Genomic DNA, 20963 nt, shown 5'->3' on the forward strand with positions numbered 1-20963 from the left:
GGGAGGGCCAGAAGACAGGCTTACATTGTTGGGAGAAGTTGAAGTTGTTGTTGTTGCCTCTGTGGCCCCTCTGTCCACGTCCCCGGAAGCCACGGCCACGTTGGGGGTAAAACTGAGGCTTGTACTCTTAAAATCCGGCGTTGGAGGCGCCTCTGGAACCTTGGTAGGTGGAAAAGCGGCCGGAATAACGGCTCCTGCCTCTGCCGGCCCTGCCAAAAACCCGAGGGGCAAAAACTTTTTTGATGGAAAGCTGAGCCTTGTCAAGAGAGGCGAAAGTGGAAACAAATTTAGACAGGTCTTTGACCAAAGAATCACCAAAGAGTAAACCGTCCGCTTTGACTCCAGGGTCCTGAGAAGCCAAATTGGCTAACTTAGGGTCTAACTTAATTAGGAGACCTTTGCGCCTTTCATGCGTAATGGCGGCATTGGCGTTGCCCAATAAACAAAAAGTACGCTGGGCCCAAAGCGAAACCTCTTCAGGATTTAGCACCAACTCCTCAGAGCGCGACGACTCTGCCAGATCCAGAATGCGGGCAAGGGGGCCCACCATATCCAAGAGTTTGTCCTGACAAGAGGACCATGCTCTGTCCACCCCCTTACGAGGGTCCTTACCGAACTTAGAAAAGAAGGTGAGGAGCGGTTGGTCAATAGCGGGAGTGACCGTAATGTTGGAGGCCAAAGAAGGTTTGGGGCATTCAGATTTCAATTTAGCTCTGACTGATTTATCCAGAGGTTGTCGCAGTTTGGAAGATATATACTCTCACACATGGGGAATGGGAAACCATTCCGTAGAATTCGGATGTCTAATCAAAGCAGGATCAAACATAGGCATTCCCTCTGAGTCCAGGATAGGTTCGGACTCAAAGGGTGATAACTTCTGCTTCTTGGGCGAAGAATCGCCAACGCCAAAAAGATCAAAAAGAGTGTCTTCGTCTGTGTCACACAAATCATCATCATCCGTATCCTGGATGGTATTAATGACCAGCTTCTTAGGAACCTCCACATTTTTAAGCTTGGCTTTACTTTTGCCAAATGTCAAAGTAGACCCCTCCTTTGACTGAGGCCTGGGAGGAATAGCATCCTCAATCTTGCGCGAGGAAACCTCGCTAACCACATGTGACACTTTTTTGGGTAAAAGAGCGGAAGGAACCAGTTTTCGTTTTCTGCTTTCCCCCGCAGACTGGGCCAAAGCTTTGGTCATTATATGGATTAAAGAATTTTCCATGGTCTTTGACACTCTCTGCATGGAGTGTTCAACTGCAGTCTCCACAGAAGAATTAATAAAGTGGCTTAAATCTGATTTAAAATTAATGTTTTCCTCATTGTCAAGCTCAGGAGAGCTGGGAATCTCCATTATTACAAAACTGGCAAATAAGGGGTTAATCCAGACAGAAGAACAAAGGGGGCGTGTACCAACGAGCTTGCCGGTGAAAAAAAAGAGCTTGAGAAGGTGTGTCCCAGAAACAGGCAGAGGAGCGCTGAGGAGACCGTGTAGGCAAAGCTACAAAACAGGGGCAGACAGCGCTGAGAAACGGCAGAAAAGGCGAGGCGTCACTGAGGCAGCAAACGTGAGGGGAGAAAACCGGCAAAGGTAAACAAAGCGCGCGCGCGAGCAGACGCGCTGAATTTGAAACTGAGGGGGAAGCTAAACACGCAGTTTACAACGAAGCCGTAACCACGGCAACCTAGCGCATTAAACGCGCGTGAAACAAAGCGTAAGCAAAGCAACGGTTATACATTCAATTTGCCCAAACAATTGGAAATACAGAATTTAGTAAGGAGAAATAAAATAATCGACTTATCTGACTGCGAGCAGCAAGAAAAGAGGACTGCTTGCGGTCAGATAGGTCCTTATATGGTTGGCCTGACCTGATTGGTTTATTTTACGTTATTGTTCTCCCCATTGGCCAGTAGTTTTCTCCTACAGCCTTCTGGGGAGTGTAGTTTTTATACTTATCTTCCTGCTATTGGAATAACTGCAAGAAAAGAAAGCATAATAGGAGCCTCCGGCCTTGCCATAAAATTTGTTGATTACCTCAGAGGAGCAGACAGCTGAAGCTACCTCTACCCCAATCCTAAAGAACACTAGAGAAAATGAGAATGTACGCAAATGTATGTGTAACAGAGTAATACATTCAGGAAATTGTTTTGAACTGGATAAGGGGGCAGTCAGGTAGTTCGTGATTGACCATTCGTACATTACTATTGATGTATATACATTAAAATTAGGACAAAACGTTTTATTGTAAGGTAAACAGAAATATGGCGTAGCCTTGTCTCTGAAATAATGTGCAAGACCAGCCCAACAAAAACACTGGAATGGGTAGAAAATATCCAAAGCTGTAGTACACCCCGGAGGAGAAGCAAAATGTAAATATGTCAGGGACAGTCGCTTGTCTACAGGTGTTTACATTTTCAACCTCATCAAGTTAAAGTTGTGAACCCTGTTTCCACTTTGCCTTACAAACTTGTAAGTGAAAATGCAAGGGTTACTAGTTGCTCAACTCAAATTCAAGCCTTTGAACATGCCTTTGAGTATGCCTTTAGATGCCATGGACTCAAATTCCATGTGATCTATTTCGCTTGTTAGCACCACTTTCGGGCCATGACACAGCGGGTGAAAAAGCAAGGGTTCAGCTTGTAATTAGTGCCAGGATTCCATGCAGAGGGAACAGGGTTGATAGTAGGGCAAGGAGCAGGGCCAGCTTTTGACATTGGCTAACTGGGCCCATGTCCTGTGTGCCAATCTTCAGATGGGGTCAAAGAGGCACTGTTTTTAATACCCCATCATCCACCTTTCTTGCCCTCCCATCTCCCTCTCATTCCCTGCCACCACACACCAACACACCCTCTCAGTTCGAACTAACGACTTTGCACCAGCCTAACGGAGTTGAGCTGTGGGTGATTAGGTCAGTTGGGGATGGTACAGAGATATGCTCAGAGGAAAGTTACTGCTTTGATGCAGCCAGGCCTATGAAACGGGACCCCTGCTGCCTCATTTTATTCACCAACCGCAGTGAGGGCAGCAAAATGTCTTTCCATCCAGTGAGCTACCTGAGCAACGGATAGCTCTGGCAAGGAGAAGTGCAAATAGAAAAAAATGCACTAAGAAGATGAACAAATTGGAATTGTGGGAAGGAGTTAGCAGAAAGTAGTGAAGTCATGAGATGGGTGTCATGAGAAGTAGTCAATGCCATTGAGCATATGCATTATTTTGCCCATAAAGAAATTGAAAAGGACAAATGTAATAGTAAGGTTTTTCTCATGTACATAGTTGGTCAGACACAGACTGCATATTAATCTAGTTGCGATGGCTTAGGTAATTTAGCATAGATCAGCATGTTCCCATTGTGTATAACCTCTGGTCAGAGATCTGAATCATCATAGGGTAGCTCAGCGGTTTAATTATTTGTTGTAGAGTAGAGATCCTTTTGTAACACCTCATAAAGTATAATTCAGTTACTTACATGGCTGCAAGCAGTGGCATGTGACCTACAATGCATACGTTTGAATTCTTGTAGTATTTAATGCAACCTTTGCGTACTCAAGGTTGAAAATGGGTTGTTATGGTGTAAACATGCATTTATTAGTACCAAAACATTCAGTTTGCGTTTCGTGCTGTAAAAATCGTTAGCATTGGTGTAATTCACTCAGTATCATCTGTAATGCACACAGAGTACACATAAAACTACAAATCTTACTAGATCCTGGGAAAGTTAAAACACTTTAAAATCTCAGTTTATATTTTGGTAATTTGTGAAGTGACAAGATAGGTGTAGCTTTGTTTCCTCTCATTAACTTTTGACTTGGCAGGCAAAGTGTGAGTGTCCAACGGGTCACATCCAATGGCTCCTAGCCAAGACACAGGTTGGACAAAGGACATTTCTGATTGTCAGTGAAGAGAGACAATTTGCAGCCAGGTCGCTCTTGAAAGGAAAACAAGAGACTGCTATATCCTCTGCAGGCTACTGATTTGCATGAGGAAGCAGACACGTATTGTTGACGCATGTGTGTGGAACACAGCATAAGAACACTGCACTAGGAAACAGTTGAGATGATTTGTAGATCCAGGTTCAAACCTATTTCCGGCCATGAGAAGCCGCCAGATACCAATAACATCCAGCATTGAGGGCAGGAGAATACTAAGCAGTTGTCTAGGGCAACATTTGTGGTTGATACATTTATGCCTTATACAAGCGTCACATTTGTTCGAATTGTCAAGGGAGATAATAGCAATAGCAGTAAGTCCTGGAACAGAACCCAACCATGTCAGAACGCGCTATTCAAAAATATTAGTGACAGATATATAATAACACCAGACAGACACTGGTCTTGAATAACCAAATGCTTGGCCCTTTATTTATTTATTTATTTATTTATTTATTTATGTGTTTTTATATAGCGCAGACTTTACTTTAAGGTGTCTGAGCGCTTCATAATAGGAATCACAATGGACGAGAGCCACTCAATGTTGCCAAATGCTGTTTGCTGTAGCGATGATAGGCGTCATCAGTGTTGCAGGTGAATCGGGTGAGGAAAAGGTAAGCAGATGGATGACAGATCATTGCTGTGTTCCCAAGAAAACTCTACTTCTAAAGCTGGAGATTTGCCGAATTTGCACCCAATGGTATTATGAAAATGTTTTCTTTGTACATTTGCAAAGTGAGAGCGTCTCATTTACTTATTCCTAAAGAGGTTTGTAAATGTCTGGATGAAAAATATTTAATCAGGTTTTGCCCTGTTCTTTTCATCAGGATAGCGAGCATCGGGTGCTTAATGAGCGCTCATCTTTTGCCGCGTGACCATGCTGCATGGAATGTTCCACTCTTTTTGTTCCAGCACTGGGGAGAAAAAAATCTTATTGTATCCCTTTCCACCTATTTATGGACAGTCCTTGCTGTCCGTCACAAATACACACCCAAAAAAAAAATGTCAGTGAATTTGATGAATAATGGAATGCCACTGGACTTATAGTGTGAGGCAGCTCACACTGCCGTGGACCACTATTGTCTCCAAAGTACCTAAGTGTATACATTTGTCTGCAGCAATATCCGCAACTCATTCATTGTTAAATACTAGGATCTTAATAATCTTTTAGACTCATGTATTCTCATTATTATCCTTACATTATGTATGTCACAAATGAAAAAATAATGTACTCCCTCTGTCTTAATATTCCATTCCCCCAGGTTTCAATCACGCTATTAAAACCCCAAATAACTGATGACACAGATTAGTTAGCAAAGGAGAATTGAACCAGAGCGCAAAATCCCTATCCTCTGAATCGGGATCATCAGCGATTACCCCAGTGCTCGTTGTACCTCAACCCCCTGATACAGGCATCGTCCAGTCCAACACTAGCCAGTCTAACACTGACCAATGCAAACCTGCTGGAGGTTCAGACTTTCAATATTAAACCATCCACAGTGGAGAGGAGCAAACATGCCAGCATTTTAAAAGAGGAAAATTGAAGATTTTAAAATCTGGAAAATATATTTCCCCCATTTTCTTCTATCGATGCAGAGGCAAATTGAGGCGGTAGACAACAAAGGTAAGCCATATTGGGCTTCAAAAGTCGAGAGTCTCTCGCCTAAATAGGGTTTACTACTGGCATGTATGGATAGGTGCCCTGAAGAGGCTACAGTGTGACATTTAGCCCTCAACAAAATTCATGAACAAATGATGAAATATTAATAAAAATAAAGGACTCGTGTAAAGTAAACTTACATTTAATTCTTCAACATTTGTGGGTGTTATTTCTACCTCCAAAGGGAAAGCCAGGCATAACAACTTTACCTTACTATCTGTATGCTGTGAAATGCAATGGTGAAGTCTTTACTTTCACTCTTTTAATGTTGGTTTCATAATTGCGTGCAATGACGCAAAAAAAGTGCCAGCCTTCACTTTCCGCATTCTCGTGGTGGCCCCCCATGAAGGCGTCTGCACGTGCGGCAGTGGCGGGACCTGTCGGCGTCTCGTGCGGCGCTACGTGTTAGAGGAGCAGAAACGGTTCCACAGAATGCAAACAAACCGTGCTCTCACGGAGCTATGTGCTGAAAGGTGCATCACCTGACACTGCTCCTGAAATCTGCTTCACAGAGGTCACAGTTACTGAACAAGGAACCTGTCGGAGCTGAACCTCTGCTAGCCTTCTGTTGTCTGGCAAGACTGGCTTGGGAAAAATGCATAAAACAACAGGCGTGAAAAAATGCAACTCTTCCAGCTCGGCTTCTGTATAAATTGAAGGCTGACTGTAACCTAAAGCACACAGCATGACAGTAGACAGGCTGTCTATTAGTTATGGACTACAGACCCGAGGAGTGGCCTGTATCGATGGCTAATGAATGCCTCTACGTTATGCCTCCCCAGACAGGGTGAATTTTCACTCAATGATTCTGATGGTTTCAAAGGCCTAATAGGCGAAGAGAGGATATGGCACAATTAAAGCCAAATGGACGCTGCCCCGCTGCACCTGTAACCTTAACCCTGCTGGGAAAGAACCAGTTTTTGTTTAGACACCGTCCATGGTGCATTATAAAAAGAACATCTCTTGTTCAAACAGGAAGTCCTGCTGGCATAAGGCCTGAGTCTCTAAGGTGTTTGCACACATACCTTTATTTATAAGTACAAAATAACATTCTTGATTCACAGAATTGTGAATGGTGTGTCTGAGCCTTGAAAGCGGATTTACCACAGGAAGGTTTGTCTTTGACTTCACTACAACCTGAGATGTCACATGAAGGGTACTAGTATATGTATTTTCAAAGTGGGAAAGGGTCAGAAACAAGTCCAAGGTTGCTGGAGGGCTCAGGAAAAGGGTCTTCTACTCGAGACAAAATATTCCCTATGGAGAAGCAAAAAAAGTTAGCACGATGAAACTCATTGTAGCATTACATTTCCACATTCAGAAATGTACACATACAATTCTTTGTACGCAAATGAAAACCCACTTGAGTACTCTTAGGTAGTTGCAACAGAAACAGCATTCTGTGACCACGTGAAGAATTATTCTTAGTTAATGTCAGGAAAGTGAAAAATGTACTCCAAAATAGGTGTGTGGCTGCATGAAAACTGTTGTAATTTTCTCCATGTCCTTCTTGCTTTTCCTTGTGCAAGGGAGATGTGTTGTAATATTAAGTTATATTCCCTTTCTATTTTCCGCCTTCCCTTCTTTTCCTTGCCCATTTCACCCCCACCATTCCAACCTTATTGGTACTTACCATTTCATGGAATCTTGATTTGAAGCTCACAGTAGAATGTTCTGTGGAGCTCCATTCGTCAGTTGGTGCCTGAGGATCTTGACCTAATAAATCAGGTCTCTTCTATTTGGAGCCTTCATTATTTAACAAGCACATTCAGACTTTCCTACGTTTTCTCATTTGTATCTAGCCTATTGTGTGGCCTTCGGTGTATTGGGACAGGAAACTGTAAAAATGTAAGTCAAAAGGGCAATGGTAGCTAACAAGCATTCAAAGACGGCATTCTCTTGAATATGGTTGACTGTGACGTGGTGAATGCTTCAAGCCATTTCATTGTTAAACTTGTACTGTCCCATATGCATTACCTAGCACTGAAGGTATATAAAAGGAGCTATATGAAGGAGACAGTATCCTTAAAGTCAATGTATGACTAGAACTAGTCTCCACTGTCTTCCCACTGTTTGTTCTGTCACAATGAAGCTGGCATCTTCTTACCTGGCATATCCATTTTATGTTTCACTTTCGACCAGCCATGTCTTATATTAATGATGAAACCACAGTTTGATGCTTCATAAGGAGGCGCCTTGGCTGCCTCGCTCTTCTTGTTGGATGTATTGCATACCATTACTTTGTCCTAAAAAGAAACTTTCTTTCGAAGTGACAAATTAAAGGGAAAAGAAAAGTAATGAAGGAAGAGAAACGTATTTTTTTCTTTACTGTGTCGTGTACATAATTCATACTGGTCTTATTTTGAGTCCTGATTCAAAGTTAAAATAGATTTTTTTGTGTACCATGGCAAGTAGATGAAAGCCAGTAGGTAATGATAGATAAACCAAAATATCTTACTTTGAACCCCATCTTGCACCAAAAAATGTGACTACATTTATCTTTTCATGTACTCTGTGCTAAATACTGCTTTGTACTGCAGCTCCTGTCTGCAAGTAGAAATGTTTAAAATTGAGACAATGATGACCCTGAAGTAGAGCTTGGATGTGCGAAACCATTATTGGAAGAGAAATTTTGTCGAGAAGCACTATAGAAAATAAACCAATCAAGGGCAATTAATGATGGCTTAATTTCCACCATCAAATGAGGGCACAGGAGATGTACCAGCAAACTAAGGTATATTTCTAGTGTTCTTTTATCTAGTCTCTCTAACGTGCTGGGTGTTTTTTGCAGTGGCAGTCAAGACGTCTGTAATACATACCAAAATAATTGTGTGGTATTGTTGGATGCTCCACAAGGAATTTTCACTAGGAAAGCTGGCTTTCAGTTTACAATTGGGCCATATAAAAAAAAAAAATTTAAACCAGCCCATGGAGTGGCACACGCCTATCCCAATCAGGCATTCAGTCTCTACACCCTGTGACGCTTGTGCAGCCCCTTCTGCAATACTGATAGCACTGGCGCAAATGTAGTGCCAATGCTATATATTTTTTGCTGCTCAGCATATTTAATTGAGTTTGAGATGCATCCCATCAACAGGGCCAATCAGACAGCACCATAACAATATGACTAACAATAAAGTGAAATCAAAAGAAATCTCCTGCCCTTCTAACCACAACCCCGCTCTTCTGCCAACCCAGCACACATTGCCATATACACAAATGTCATAAAGGCCACATTTGCCAATCAGCCCTGGTTCCAGTCACTTCCCACCTTGAAATGTGCAGAATTCATCCTGAAGCATGTGGTGAATGGGGTGAAGAGGCTTCAGGACTACACCTCTGTAATCTTCTCATCTCTGTCATATTTTGGGATGTTTGTGGGGGCAGGCACTGGCCTTGTAAACTGCAACTCGCAGACCCATGCAGTGATCCATGCCCCGCTTCCACACTGTTAGTGACAGGGGTACCTCAGCTTTCCAGTCCCTAGCTCTATCACATTTAGCGAGGGTCAACCCTAAGTAGAGAAGGGAAAGTTTATATCCATTCCCACCTAAGTCATCTGTGAGGTGCAAGAGGGCCACCCACCCTTGGGTCTCTCAGAATCTGCCAAGAAAGAACCTCACCCAGTCATGCTAACACTTCACGCCAGAATCTACCCATCCATATTGTGTGGAGGAAAGTGCCCGCCTCCGTACTACACCAGAGACACACCGGGGAGACAATCACTCCCATACACCACAGCCTATAGCGAGTGAAATGCACTCTATGAAGGTACTTACATTGTATATTCTCTAATTACCCCACATCTGCTTAACATGATGGGGAAAGGGCCCCAAATGGGTCTGGTTGATTACAGTTAAGTGTTTAGTATATTTTTGCCACTTTATGGTCCATCAAGTCACCTAGAAGAAGTTTGCCCTCCAGTGGGTTAAAGTTGGTTAGTGTGGTCAGTGTGGTAATGTACAGAGATATTGCATGATGGAGCTGGAGGTACTTATGAAATTGAGTGCGATGGAGTTGATATTCCACCTGTAGATTTTGATAGGATTAGAGGACCGCACTCCACATGACCTCCCCCAGGATAGATATCCCAATGAGGTCCCACTTACAGAACCCCACCAGGGCAGCCCACTGCTGAAGCCTGTTTCCCCGCCACAATGGCATCTGCTTCAACAGGTTGCCGCACTATTTCAAGTGTCGAAGCGCGGATCACCAGTGAAAATGCTATCTTGAAAGGGAATTCCCTCATTTGCATTGAGGCATGGCCCCATCCAAATGAGGGTTTGACTTTGCCTCTGTGTCCACGCCGTATTATAGATGCGTATGCAGAGGCAAAGAAACCATCAGAAGGCGCACCTACTGTGTGCGAGAAACAGGTGGCACACAGTCAGTGTGCCCATGAAGGCGACACTCTGAAGTTATTAAAGGGGAGCCCATGGACCACCCAGAATTCTCTCTGCATGCTGATGAAGTCACTCACTGCATCCGCCTGCAGGAGGCTATCTGATCCCCATTTTCATTGCAGGCCGGGTGCCGTCTGCACAGAGAAAGATGATCCAACTGCTTCAAACAGCCGCTCTGTCTTTCATGAATTATCTGGCCCTAGGACAGTACAAGTTCATGGCTTCCCTTATGACAGGACACTACTTGCAGTAGGGTGCATTATCTCTGGATATGGTGCACCTGTCTAAAAGTGCTCTATTGTGCAAAAATGGGCAGTGCCTTGTCCTTTCTAACTCTCTCACAGTAGCAACGTTTTAGGCCAAGAAGAGCATTACAAATCTCATCAGGTTACACTTAACAATATAATTACCACTAATGCAATGAATTACTTGACGAACTCCGTCCCAGGACTGCATTCTGCATGCTGCTAAATTGTACCACCTTCACTGAATTTCTGGGACATTGTACAGCTATACTATGTCTTACTCATACTCTTTACTACTCTAATACATTAGTGTTTATTGTCTCCATCGAGTTTCCCTATCCCTACCTGCAGGATTTCTTTTTGCACATTCCTCCATCCATTGCAAGTTCTTAATTACAATGTGTCATCCTACATACTGTATTTCTTTCATTAAGCTTTTCAATACCAAATAACACAAATAAATGTTTTACCTTCATGAGAAAAAAACAATGTTCTTTTTATAGTATGCTGCTAGCATGAAAAAAAGTTAAACATACATAATTACTATAAAAATGAAGCCATGCTGGGCTGGTAAATGTGATCCTATTACAAAGTAAAGTATGCCTAGCACAGCAAATAACATCAAGGATCTAGCTTCACTACATGGTGGTTTCTCAGACAAACACCATCTGTGTGCAGACTGAGAACACTAAGAACTGTTCCTCACAAGGCTTTAACACTTTGGCATGAACTGAGTTCTAGAATAATGAGCGGGGGCAGTTTGAAGAACTGTGACAGTGAGAGGAAATAGTATTACAAAGTCTTTCAGATTCACTACTCTACATTTACATTAATGAATATGAAGTACATTTTCCTGCTCACAATTCACCTATTGTATATATAACTCTTATATATATGTATGTATATGATATTACTATAGTTCAATCCTAGCCAGAAGGCAGTGGAGCAGTGTACATGGTCAAAGGCAAGCATAAAGTCAGCAGGTAATCTGCGTTGTGGATACTCGTCAACTCATATCTCAATTGAAGCAGTGTTGAGGCAGTCTTGATGGATACAGGGATGTAAGTGGATGGAAAAGGCCTTCTGGCTTATTTTTTCTTTTTTACACTTCTTAGTGTGAAGTCTGATGGCGTACTGGCTGCGGGTGTGCCGAGAACCAGCAGAGAGAGTGAGCTTGTCTGCAAGATAAGAGAGTGCTGGTCTTGATCGCTTTGTAAATGATGCATCTGGTTTTGATGATGCTGCGGGCTGGCGAGGTAGTGATGGTGAGGGTGCTGGTGCTGGTTGGAATCTGGGAGGCCATGGAGTACGGCATTACCACCATTCAGATGCAAGAGTATTAGGACTGGAGCGGCAGTTCCAAAGTCACTTTCTGGAAGAAATGGTTTGTCTTTCTTTAGAAGAGAGAACTGATACCAGGCTCTCTTTGTTTTTATGACAATGTGTTCCTTGGAGATGAGGTTGGTGTCCAGAGTGAATCCAAGCACCTTGGCGTTCATTGTATGTTTGGGATCGAAGCCATCAAGCGTCATGTCATTGAGCGAGGTTTGTACTGCATCTTGTTTGTTGTTCTTGGGAAATATCAGGAAATTTGTCTTGATTGGACTGAGCATCAGGAAGGCCCTGGACATTCAGGTCTGGATGATGTGCAAGCAGTGTTTGAGGGGTTGGATGCTTGAAGCAGGGGAGACTTCAAAGTAGAGTTGTGTATCATTAGCCTATAAGAGAATCTTGATGTTGTTATCTGTAAGTAGAGCACCAAGTGGCTCCATGTAAAGGTTGAAGATGACAGGAGACAGTATGGAACAATGGAAGACTCCACAGGTGATAGGGATCTTTTGTGACCTTGAGGGGCCTATGTGAACAAACAGGTGTCGGTTGAAAAGGAAGGAGTTGAATCAGTGAAGGACATTGCCTGTGAATCCATTCAAGACTCCAGGGTGTGTATGAGGGTGGGGTGGTTGGCTAAGTGTTTGCACGCTTAACTGGTGCTTCGAAATGTATTATGCAGATTTTGTGTAAATGATTACCTCATTTCCAAATAACAATGGGTTCTGCCATTGTCAGTTGCCAATTGACTCACTTTTACAGAAAAAGATAGTCAATGAAGTGGAGGGTCCATTGCAGTGGCGGCTCCACCGCTAAGGCGGAAGAGCGTTGCCTACTGCTTTTAGCAGTGCAAAGAAGGAGAAATAAAATGATTACAACACAATGTTGTTATCATTTTCTTTTTCCACGCTGAAGCAGGTTTTGGGGTGATGCAGGGCTTGGCTGGCATCGCAGCTAGCTAAGGGAGGAGGAAATGTGTGCACTTAAAAGTGTGCATGATGGTTTGGCCGGCCCTCTTGGGCCAGCCATACCGTCATGCGCAGTTAGGATGTTCCCCACTAAGCTGTAATGCACAGCCTGATGGGGAACATGCACATGCTCGCACTGTCTGTCTGAGCACTGACCCACGGCACTCAGACCAATTACAAAGCTGCATTGCAGTATTGGACTGGCTAGGGGAGCCTGTTTGTGAATATATATATATCACTGAAAAAACCATAGGTTTCAGGGGTGTTATAGTTAGCTGGACTTTTCACTTGTACAAAACCATTGAAATTCCCCCGTTATAGTTAGTTCAGCTAACTATAACTCGGGCGCCCGCAATGCACTGCTGATGACGTCACATATTACATCACTCATGACATGGTCAGTGACATCACTCATGACATCACTGATGACATCTCAAATGACATCACTGATGACATCACTGATGACATCATCCAGTGAATGTGTGTTTTTCTGAAAATTAAATATGTTTTATATATGTATATCTCAAGGTCGATGGAAGAATAAATGGGTATATAAGTGTCTAAATGGATGATTTGTTTTTGAAAAATTGATTGTGTAACTGACTGATTAAGTGTATCATAGTGAATACATGGCTTAGTGAGTAATGTTTAAATATGTAAATATCTGTATCAGTCTCTCACTTTGTGTATAAGTGGCTGCATGGGTTGGTGAGTAGCTACATGGGTGTCTATATAGGTTATTAGTTGGTTTTTTGAGTATCAGTCTGAGTGTCTGCATGGTTCGGTGGGGGGTATTACGTAGTGCATAGGTGCATGAATGAGTGACTCACTGTTTGTATGTGTTGAACACAGCATGTGTGCAGGACTGTATGGGTGGATGAGTGTGTGTATGGGTGTGTTAGTGAGTGAATGACTGTCTCAATAGTGTCTTTATGAGTAACTACATATGTTTTAAACTAGTATATGTGACTATTGGTGTATATATGTGAGTATATGTGAGAGTGAGAGATTGAAAGAGTTCCTGTATGAATAAGTATGTGTTTCTATAAGTGATTGTTTAAAAGACTAAGTATGTGTAAGTTTCCGTAGAAGTAAGTATGGTGGTGTGTGTATAACTGTATATGCAAGTAAATGTATGTTTGATTCTTTATTAGCATGAGTGACTATGTGTGTGAGTAACTCTATGGATGAGTGGCATTGTGTAACAGGATGTATAGGTGTATGAGTACATATGATGAGTGAGTACATGTATGAGTGACTGTATAGGACTGTTGGTGAATGAGTGGATGTGTATGTGGATCTTAGAATTACTGAAGAGGTTGTTGTAACTGGTATTGGTATGTCCATTGTTTTGAAAATTTTAGTCTCTATTTTTGAATGTGTGTATCAAAGGTTATATTAGGGTGAGAGGAGGTCTGCCACTCTATCACAAGGATGATGTCATCAGTGATGTCATCAGTGATGTCATTTGAGATGTCATCAGTGATGTCATCAGTGATGTCACTGACCATGTCATGAGTGATGTAATATGTGACGTCATCAGCAGTGCATTGCGGGCGCCCGAGTTATAGTTAGCTGAACTAACTATAACGGGGGAATTTCAATGGTTTTGTACAAGTGAAAAGTCCAGCTAACTATAACACCCCTGAAACCTATGGTTTTTTCAGTGAATTTCTGAGGTTTTTTAAATGCTAATTCCTAACTATAACGTGCCTGAAACCTATGGTTTTTTCTGTGAATTTCAAAGGTTTTTTAAATGCTAATTTCTAACTATGCCTACAGAGATAGGACATGTGAAGAAAGAAGAAAAAATGCACAGAAAGAAACAAAAGAAGTGCAGAATGAAGCAACAGAAGTCCTCAAATACGAAGATAAGTGCAGGAAGAAGGATAACGTGCAGAAAGAACAAAAAGAAGAGCAGAAAGAAGCCTTGTTGCAAAATCATCCTGTACCCTCAACTTTTTCAGACGGATACTGGTGGTAACTGAGCCTGACTAACCAGTCCTAGAGCCAGTGCTATGTTAAAAGACACTTAGAATACAGTGAAAACACCTACATACACTAGGGAACATTATGCGTTGGGGTCCCCCTGTGATTAGCATGACCTCCTCTGTAAGCCCCTAGTATATAAGAGGGCATGGGGATTAAAACTACCTCTTAAAACAGGCCACAGGGCGTTTTTGCACACGTTAACTCAGGCCCCGTCCCCTCCCTTCACCACTGTGTAAACACGCCCTGTGTCCATTTTTAGTTGGGAGATTAAGTTCATTTGAATCCTGAGGGTCCCTGGGGTCCAACTAGTCCACTAGGTACCTCCAGTAAGTGCCACAGAGCTGCGTTGCAGAGAGGTGTAAAAAGTGGCACGGCCTGGACCACCTCTCTGCAATGCAGCTCAGTGGCGCTTACTGGAAGCACTTGGTGGGCTAGTTAGCCCCCAGGGGCCCTCAGTATTGAAGGGAAATTATATCCCCAATTTAAAACGTGCCATAGTGCGTGTTTGCACACGTCACCTCAGGCCCCGTCCCCTCCCTTCACCACTGTGTAAACGCGCCCTGTGGCTGTTCTAAGTTGAGAGATTAAGTCCCCTTGAATCCTAAGGGTCCCTAGGGTCAAACTAGACCACTAGGTACCTCCAGTAAGCGCCACAGAGCTGCGTTGCAGAGAGGTGTAAAAAGGGGCTTGGCCTCAGAACACCTGGCTGCAGCGCAGCTCCCTGGCGCATACTGGAGATACCTGTTGGGGGCGCGTTTGCAGAGTGCTGCACGGAGGGGGCATGGCCTCCGGCACGATGCCAGTCTTTTATTTATTTTAGTTTTTTAAGAAGGGGGGCTGTTTGGTTCCCCTTCTTATTCTAATTTATTGGCCCTGATGACCCCATCCCCCAGGGCCAGTCTCCTAATTATATTTTTTTGACCCCAATCCCCAGGGCCGGCCACTGTTTTTTATTATTTTTAAAAAATATATATTTATAGACACACCTAGGACATGCTGGACAAACCGTACGTACCTATCACCATGACGATTTGCGTGATATTCATTAAAATGCGACTATGCATGCAATGAATCCACGTGGAATGTATTTACACCACTAGTGAAGCTCTGACATGTCTGATGCCCTACCCTGCCTAATCCCGGTAGACACCCTTGTCGTTTATTTATACAAACTTGGGTAGCTATTGACGGGCACATTTAATACACATGCACACCAAGCCATTCAAAGGGGATTCGACAAAAATTCGACCAAAACTATGCAAGAAACCCCCCTCACGGTTAATAAAACACACATCCACTGCCGGATGTGTAATACTTTTTATTTTACTCTCTGGAAAGGGGACGAACATCACTTGAGAGTCACAGCGCGCTCCTGACAGAGCCCAATGCTGTGTTACACCCACCATTGCCTGCCGTGTGCCACACACCTCTGTGTTGTATTCCACTAGCTAGTGCATATGCTATGACACTCTCTAGCCCATGTGCACTGTAACACCACCCCGTGAATATGTCATGCCACACTTGTCTTCGCACGGGTTATATTGCCCCATCTAACGTGCCTTTCTCGATGCCTATGTTATAACGCACAGTGCTATGCCATACATATTACAATCTGGGATCCATATCTTTGTCACAGTGCATATGCAACCTTACACTCCCCAGCACATATTTTATATTACAACTTTAGAGACTAGTTAGGTTACACAACACTGCCCTGTGCATATTACACTCCAAGGCGCATATCGCATAGCACGCGCTAGTGCCTGTGCTATCTCGCGCTCTCCAATGAATCTGTCATTGCGCACAATGTATTGCATATTATATTTCACGCCCGGTTCATCTTATATCACACTTTTTGGTGCATAGTTTATACCATACACTATATCTAGTTTTCATTTTCAATCGTGCTCTCAGGACTATGTTCTATATAACACTGTGTTCACCTACCCTTTTCACGGGCATTACATTTTGCGATAGGGGGTGGAGGGTCAGGGGGTGTTTCTGCCAAGTGAGCCCGGAGTCACAGTCACAAACGTCCTCTTCTTCCTGAATAAAAGTGAGATTATGCTGCATACTTGTTCATATTTTAAGTAGTTCGCACAGACACAATGTTTTAAAAACAATAAAGTTCCTAATACCCGCCTTCTCTGAACAGTTAGCTTGCTGCCCCATCCCCTTCCTCCCTATCCTCTGTTGTGTGAATCCATGGACTAGCCTCCTCCCTCCTGCCATGCATGGTCTGATGTGCTGCCACTGCCCTCAGTATGATGTACCAGTCCACTCCTCCTGCCCTCCATTGCCCAATTCTATGCCCCATCATTGACCTCCTGCTTAAACTCTGTGCTTAGCTTGCTGCCCCTATTCTCCTTCCCCCTGCCCTCCGATGTCTTTGTGCATGCCCCTGCTCCATCCTTTTTGCCCACCATGTCCCATGGACCTGCCACTCCTATCTACTCTGAGTGTTCTGTTGAGCTGCCACTCCCCTCCCACCTGCCTAGCATTGTCAGATGACTGTAACCTGTCCCTGCCACCTCCACCCTGCCTGTCCACATGCCATGCCCCTATCCTCTTCCTCCTGTCCTACATGGTCCATTGTACTGCCACACCCTTCTGCCCTCCCTGGTCTGTTGTGCTGCAGCTGCTCCTCCTGCCTGCCCCGTGTGGTCTGTTGTGAGGTCCCTTCCCCTGAACTTTCTTGTCTGTGCACAGGTCCTGACCCTCCCTTCTATCCTCCATCGTCCTTTGTGCATGCCCCTCCACCCTCCTTCTTGCCCATCATAGCCATTGTGCTGCCACTAACCCTCCCACTTGCCATGCATGGTCTTCTGTGCTGCCATGGCCCCTCCCACCTTCCCTGTGTGGTCAGTTAGCTGCCCCTGACCCCCTCCCACCTTCCCTCCATGGTCTGTGTGTATGCCATCACAGTCTCACTGTTGCTCTTCATGGTGTGTCTTGCTTCTAGTGCCCATCCTGCCTGACCTCCATGGCTATCATGCTGCTCCTGCCCTGCCCCCTTGCCCCCAGCCCTACTCCCTCCCTCCTGGCTTGTCTGTTCCATTGTAATGCCCCTGATCCGTCCCTCCTGCCCTTTATGGTCTGTTATGCTGCAGCTTTCTCTCCTGTCTGTCCATTATGGTCAGCTAGCTACCATTGCCTCTTGCCCCTCTGTTCTCTGTTGTCCATGTGCATGGTCCTGTCCCCTCCCTCTTGCTTTCTATGGATTGTTGTGCTGCACTCCCGTCCTGCATGCCCTGTGTGGTGTATTGTGCTGCTGCAAACCCTGATGCCTGCCCTGCAGGGTCAGTTTGGTGCACCTCTCCATGTCCCTCCTGTCCTCTGTTATCCAAGTCCATGTCCCTATCCCATTTCCTTCCATGATCCAATGTACCATACTTGCGAACATTTTGAACTTGGTAAGAGGGAGATTTTGAAAAAAAACTGGGGTATTGATTTTCCCCTTTGAGTTACATTGAAAAAGAGGATATTGTAGACAGGAGACAGATCAAATAAAGCCCATTTGAGCTTAAAAACATTGGACGTTTCCTGGCTGAATCGGGTCTGTTGGCATGTATGGTTGTACTACCATTGCCTCTTCCTTCTGCCCACAATGGTCTATTACATTGCCACAGGCTTGAAGGAGGGTAGATTTTGTATCACAGGGGGCCCCTGGCCCGTTCTGTCCACACCTGAAGTATGAGACCCTTGTCCTTGCCATGCCAGCTGCATTTGTAGGCCGTATTAAATTGACCAGCGGGTCCTGTGTTGCTATATAATTATCCTGAGACATCCTTACCACTCAGCCAGTATAAAACCCCTGTGTAGGCCCTTCTGTTCAATATGTAGGCCTCTTTGTTAAATTGACCATAGCTCTGCAATTTTAGTGTATAGCAGTCTGAAGGCAGGTCTGCGAGGCCTTCTGCTCCAAACCAGTAGCCCCCACCCTACCCGAGTGCTCCGTGCTCGGTATCAAAGTTCAACATCCCCCTGAAGCTGTCGACATACAGTAGGCTGCATCCTGGACTGGTACTTGCTTCCTGGGCAGGTTTCCCGCTTTTAAGGAAGTGGCAACCGCAGAGCGTCAAGTTAGGAGAACTGAGGAGATTTTATACATGAATATATTGAATTCCCGTACAATACCCATTATTTTCTGCTTGCTCTATGGAACTTACGATAAGCGATTGGCCTGAGAGACTGACCTTTTCACCCAGTCCATTGACAGCATTAAGTGGGTAAATGACGAAATGTCTGGTAAAATCTGCAGACGAAGCTTTTGGGTAGCATACGTAGGTAGATGTAGCGTGCAAAGGAGCCCACAAAATGATATAAAAAGGGAGCACCCACAGATATCGACGGACTACCTCGCCGTCTGTATGTAGGTTAACAGGCAGTGCAGGTTTTCCCCAAGAGCTGGGAGCTCTTGTCTTCCTTTGCTTAAAATGTCTTGCTCTGCTTTGCTTGAAGTATCTTATTCTATTTTACCTATATGAAATGTCATGTTATGTTTAACCATTGTTCTCTTTACTTTTGCATTTAAAAGATTTTGCATTGTAATTGCAGGAATGCTTGCTCTAAGAGTAAACGTGAGTGTTCCTAGGTAACATTTTCCTTGGTGTAACTTGTTTCTCATGATGCATTTATAGATGTGTTTTCTCTCTCTCTCTGTCAGTACATTAATTGAGATACAGAGAATATCATGACAGCTGTATGATTATCTGGATTCTGTATTTTGTACTTTATGTCTCTATTCTGCGGTTTCTTTGAAGTTGCATCTTCTCATTAAACTGCCATTGTATTCTGCCTCCAATTCCATGTCTCATATGTCTGTTTTCTTCATTTTTGGAGCAAGCGTTCCTAGGCACCCCGGCTCAAATTAAGGTGCCCCTTTTGTCCCTGACTCACTCTCCTGCTCAGTTCTGTGGTGGCTCCCGGGCATCTGGGGACCGCCCCTAGCTTCCTTGACCCGTAATAGATCTTGCCTCCAACAGCCTCTCTTGCAAGTCCTGTATTGTTGGTTTGTTGCCCCTGCCCCCCTTTCCACTGCCCTCCATAGTCTGTTGTGCTTCCACGGCCCTTCCTGCCTGCTCAGTGTGGTTAAATTGTTGCCTTTGCACCCTCCTACCTGCCTTCAATTTTCAGAGTCCGTGCCCCTGGCCTCTGCCTCTCAACAGTATCCTAATGAACAACTAGATTGCTAACATTCTATATTTATTACAAAAGTGTGGAACGCCTGACATCATCTTGATGTAATCAAAACTGTAATACCTAGAGCATTTCCTTTAGAAATTACATATATGAGAGGGTCTTATTGGCATCAAAATTATGGTTAGTGCTCTAAAAGGCTAAAATAAGGACATATTTTCTGAGTTTTCAAATAGCGACAAAGCACTTTTAAATTATTTGTTATCTTTATGTTTTTTTATCCAGTTGACCACTTGATTAAATGTTGCACTTAGGGGAGATGATGTGGTGTTACTTCCAGAACTGCAGACTTTGCAACTGGGGAACCAGGTTGAAGTTTCTGCTTCAGCTCGACATTCTGTGATTCTGGTCAAATCACTTAGTCTCCCCATGTCTACAACCAAAATGAATGTGTTCTTGTGTGATGTAACCAATGCTCATGTAAAGCACTCCAATACCTGACAAGTCTGCACTATATAACACTGCAAAAACACAAAATAATAAGTGTTTTGCACACTTCTGTCATTGGGCTATATTTGGGCTACATCTGGGTGATTTTGGGCTACATTTGGGCTCTTTTGTCTCCGGTGGCCATCTTGGGAGATTTATTTGTTATGAAGTTTCCTAATTTCCAAATGTACTGCAGTCTCCTCAGTAGGAAATGCTTTCAGTTTTTTACTTTGATTCCATCATGAAGGTATTCAGATATGTCACACATTTGCCATAAATTCTGAATGTTAGCACTCTAGTTGCTCATTAGATCACTGTAGTAAAACTACTGCACCATGGAAGTCTGCTCCTGGTATTAAAAGTGCATGTTTCAGTCTGCATGTCAGAATTTTTTTAATGAAATAGAAGAGGATTTGAGAAGTCACTCAAAATGTGCCCTCATTTTCTTTCTTCAGCATTAATCATAATTTCTATGGCAAAATGAACCTCCTCATTGTGTTCCTTTTTAAATTAAATGTTTTAAGTGTTACCAGTTTATTCCAATCAAGATGGCTTCAGGTGTGCCATACTTTTGTCATAATGAAGACAGTAAGCGCTCTAGTTGTTTTTAAGAACATTCTGGGACATTCTGTCATTGGGCTATACTTGGGCTACATCTGGGTGATATTTGGGCTACATTTGGGCTCTTTTGTCTCTGGTGGCCATCTTGGGAGACTTATTTGTTATGAAGTTTCCTAATTTCCTCATTTACTGCAGTCTCCTCAGTAGGAAATACTTTCAGTTTTTTACTTTGATTCCATCAAGAAGGCAT

This window comes from Triturus cristatus, chromosome 4_1 (assembly GCF_964204655.1).
Source record: "Triturus cristatus chromosome 4_1, aTriCri1.1, whole genome shotgun sequence".
Lineage (NCBI taxonomy): Eukaryota > Metazoa > Chordata > Amphibia > Caudata > Salamandridae > Triturus > Triturus cristatus.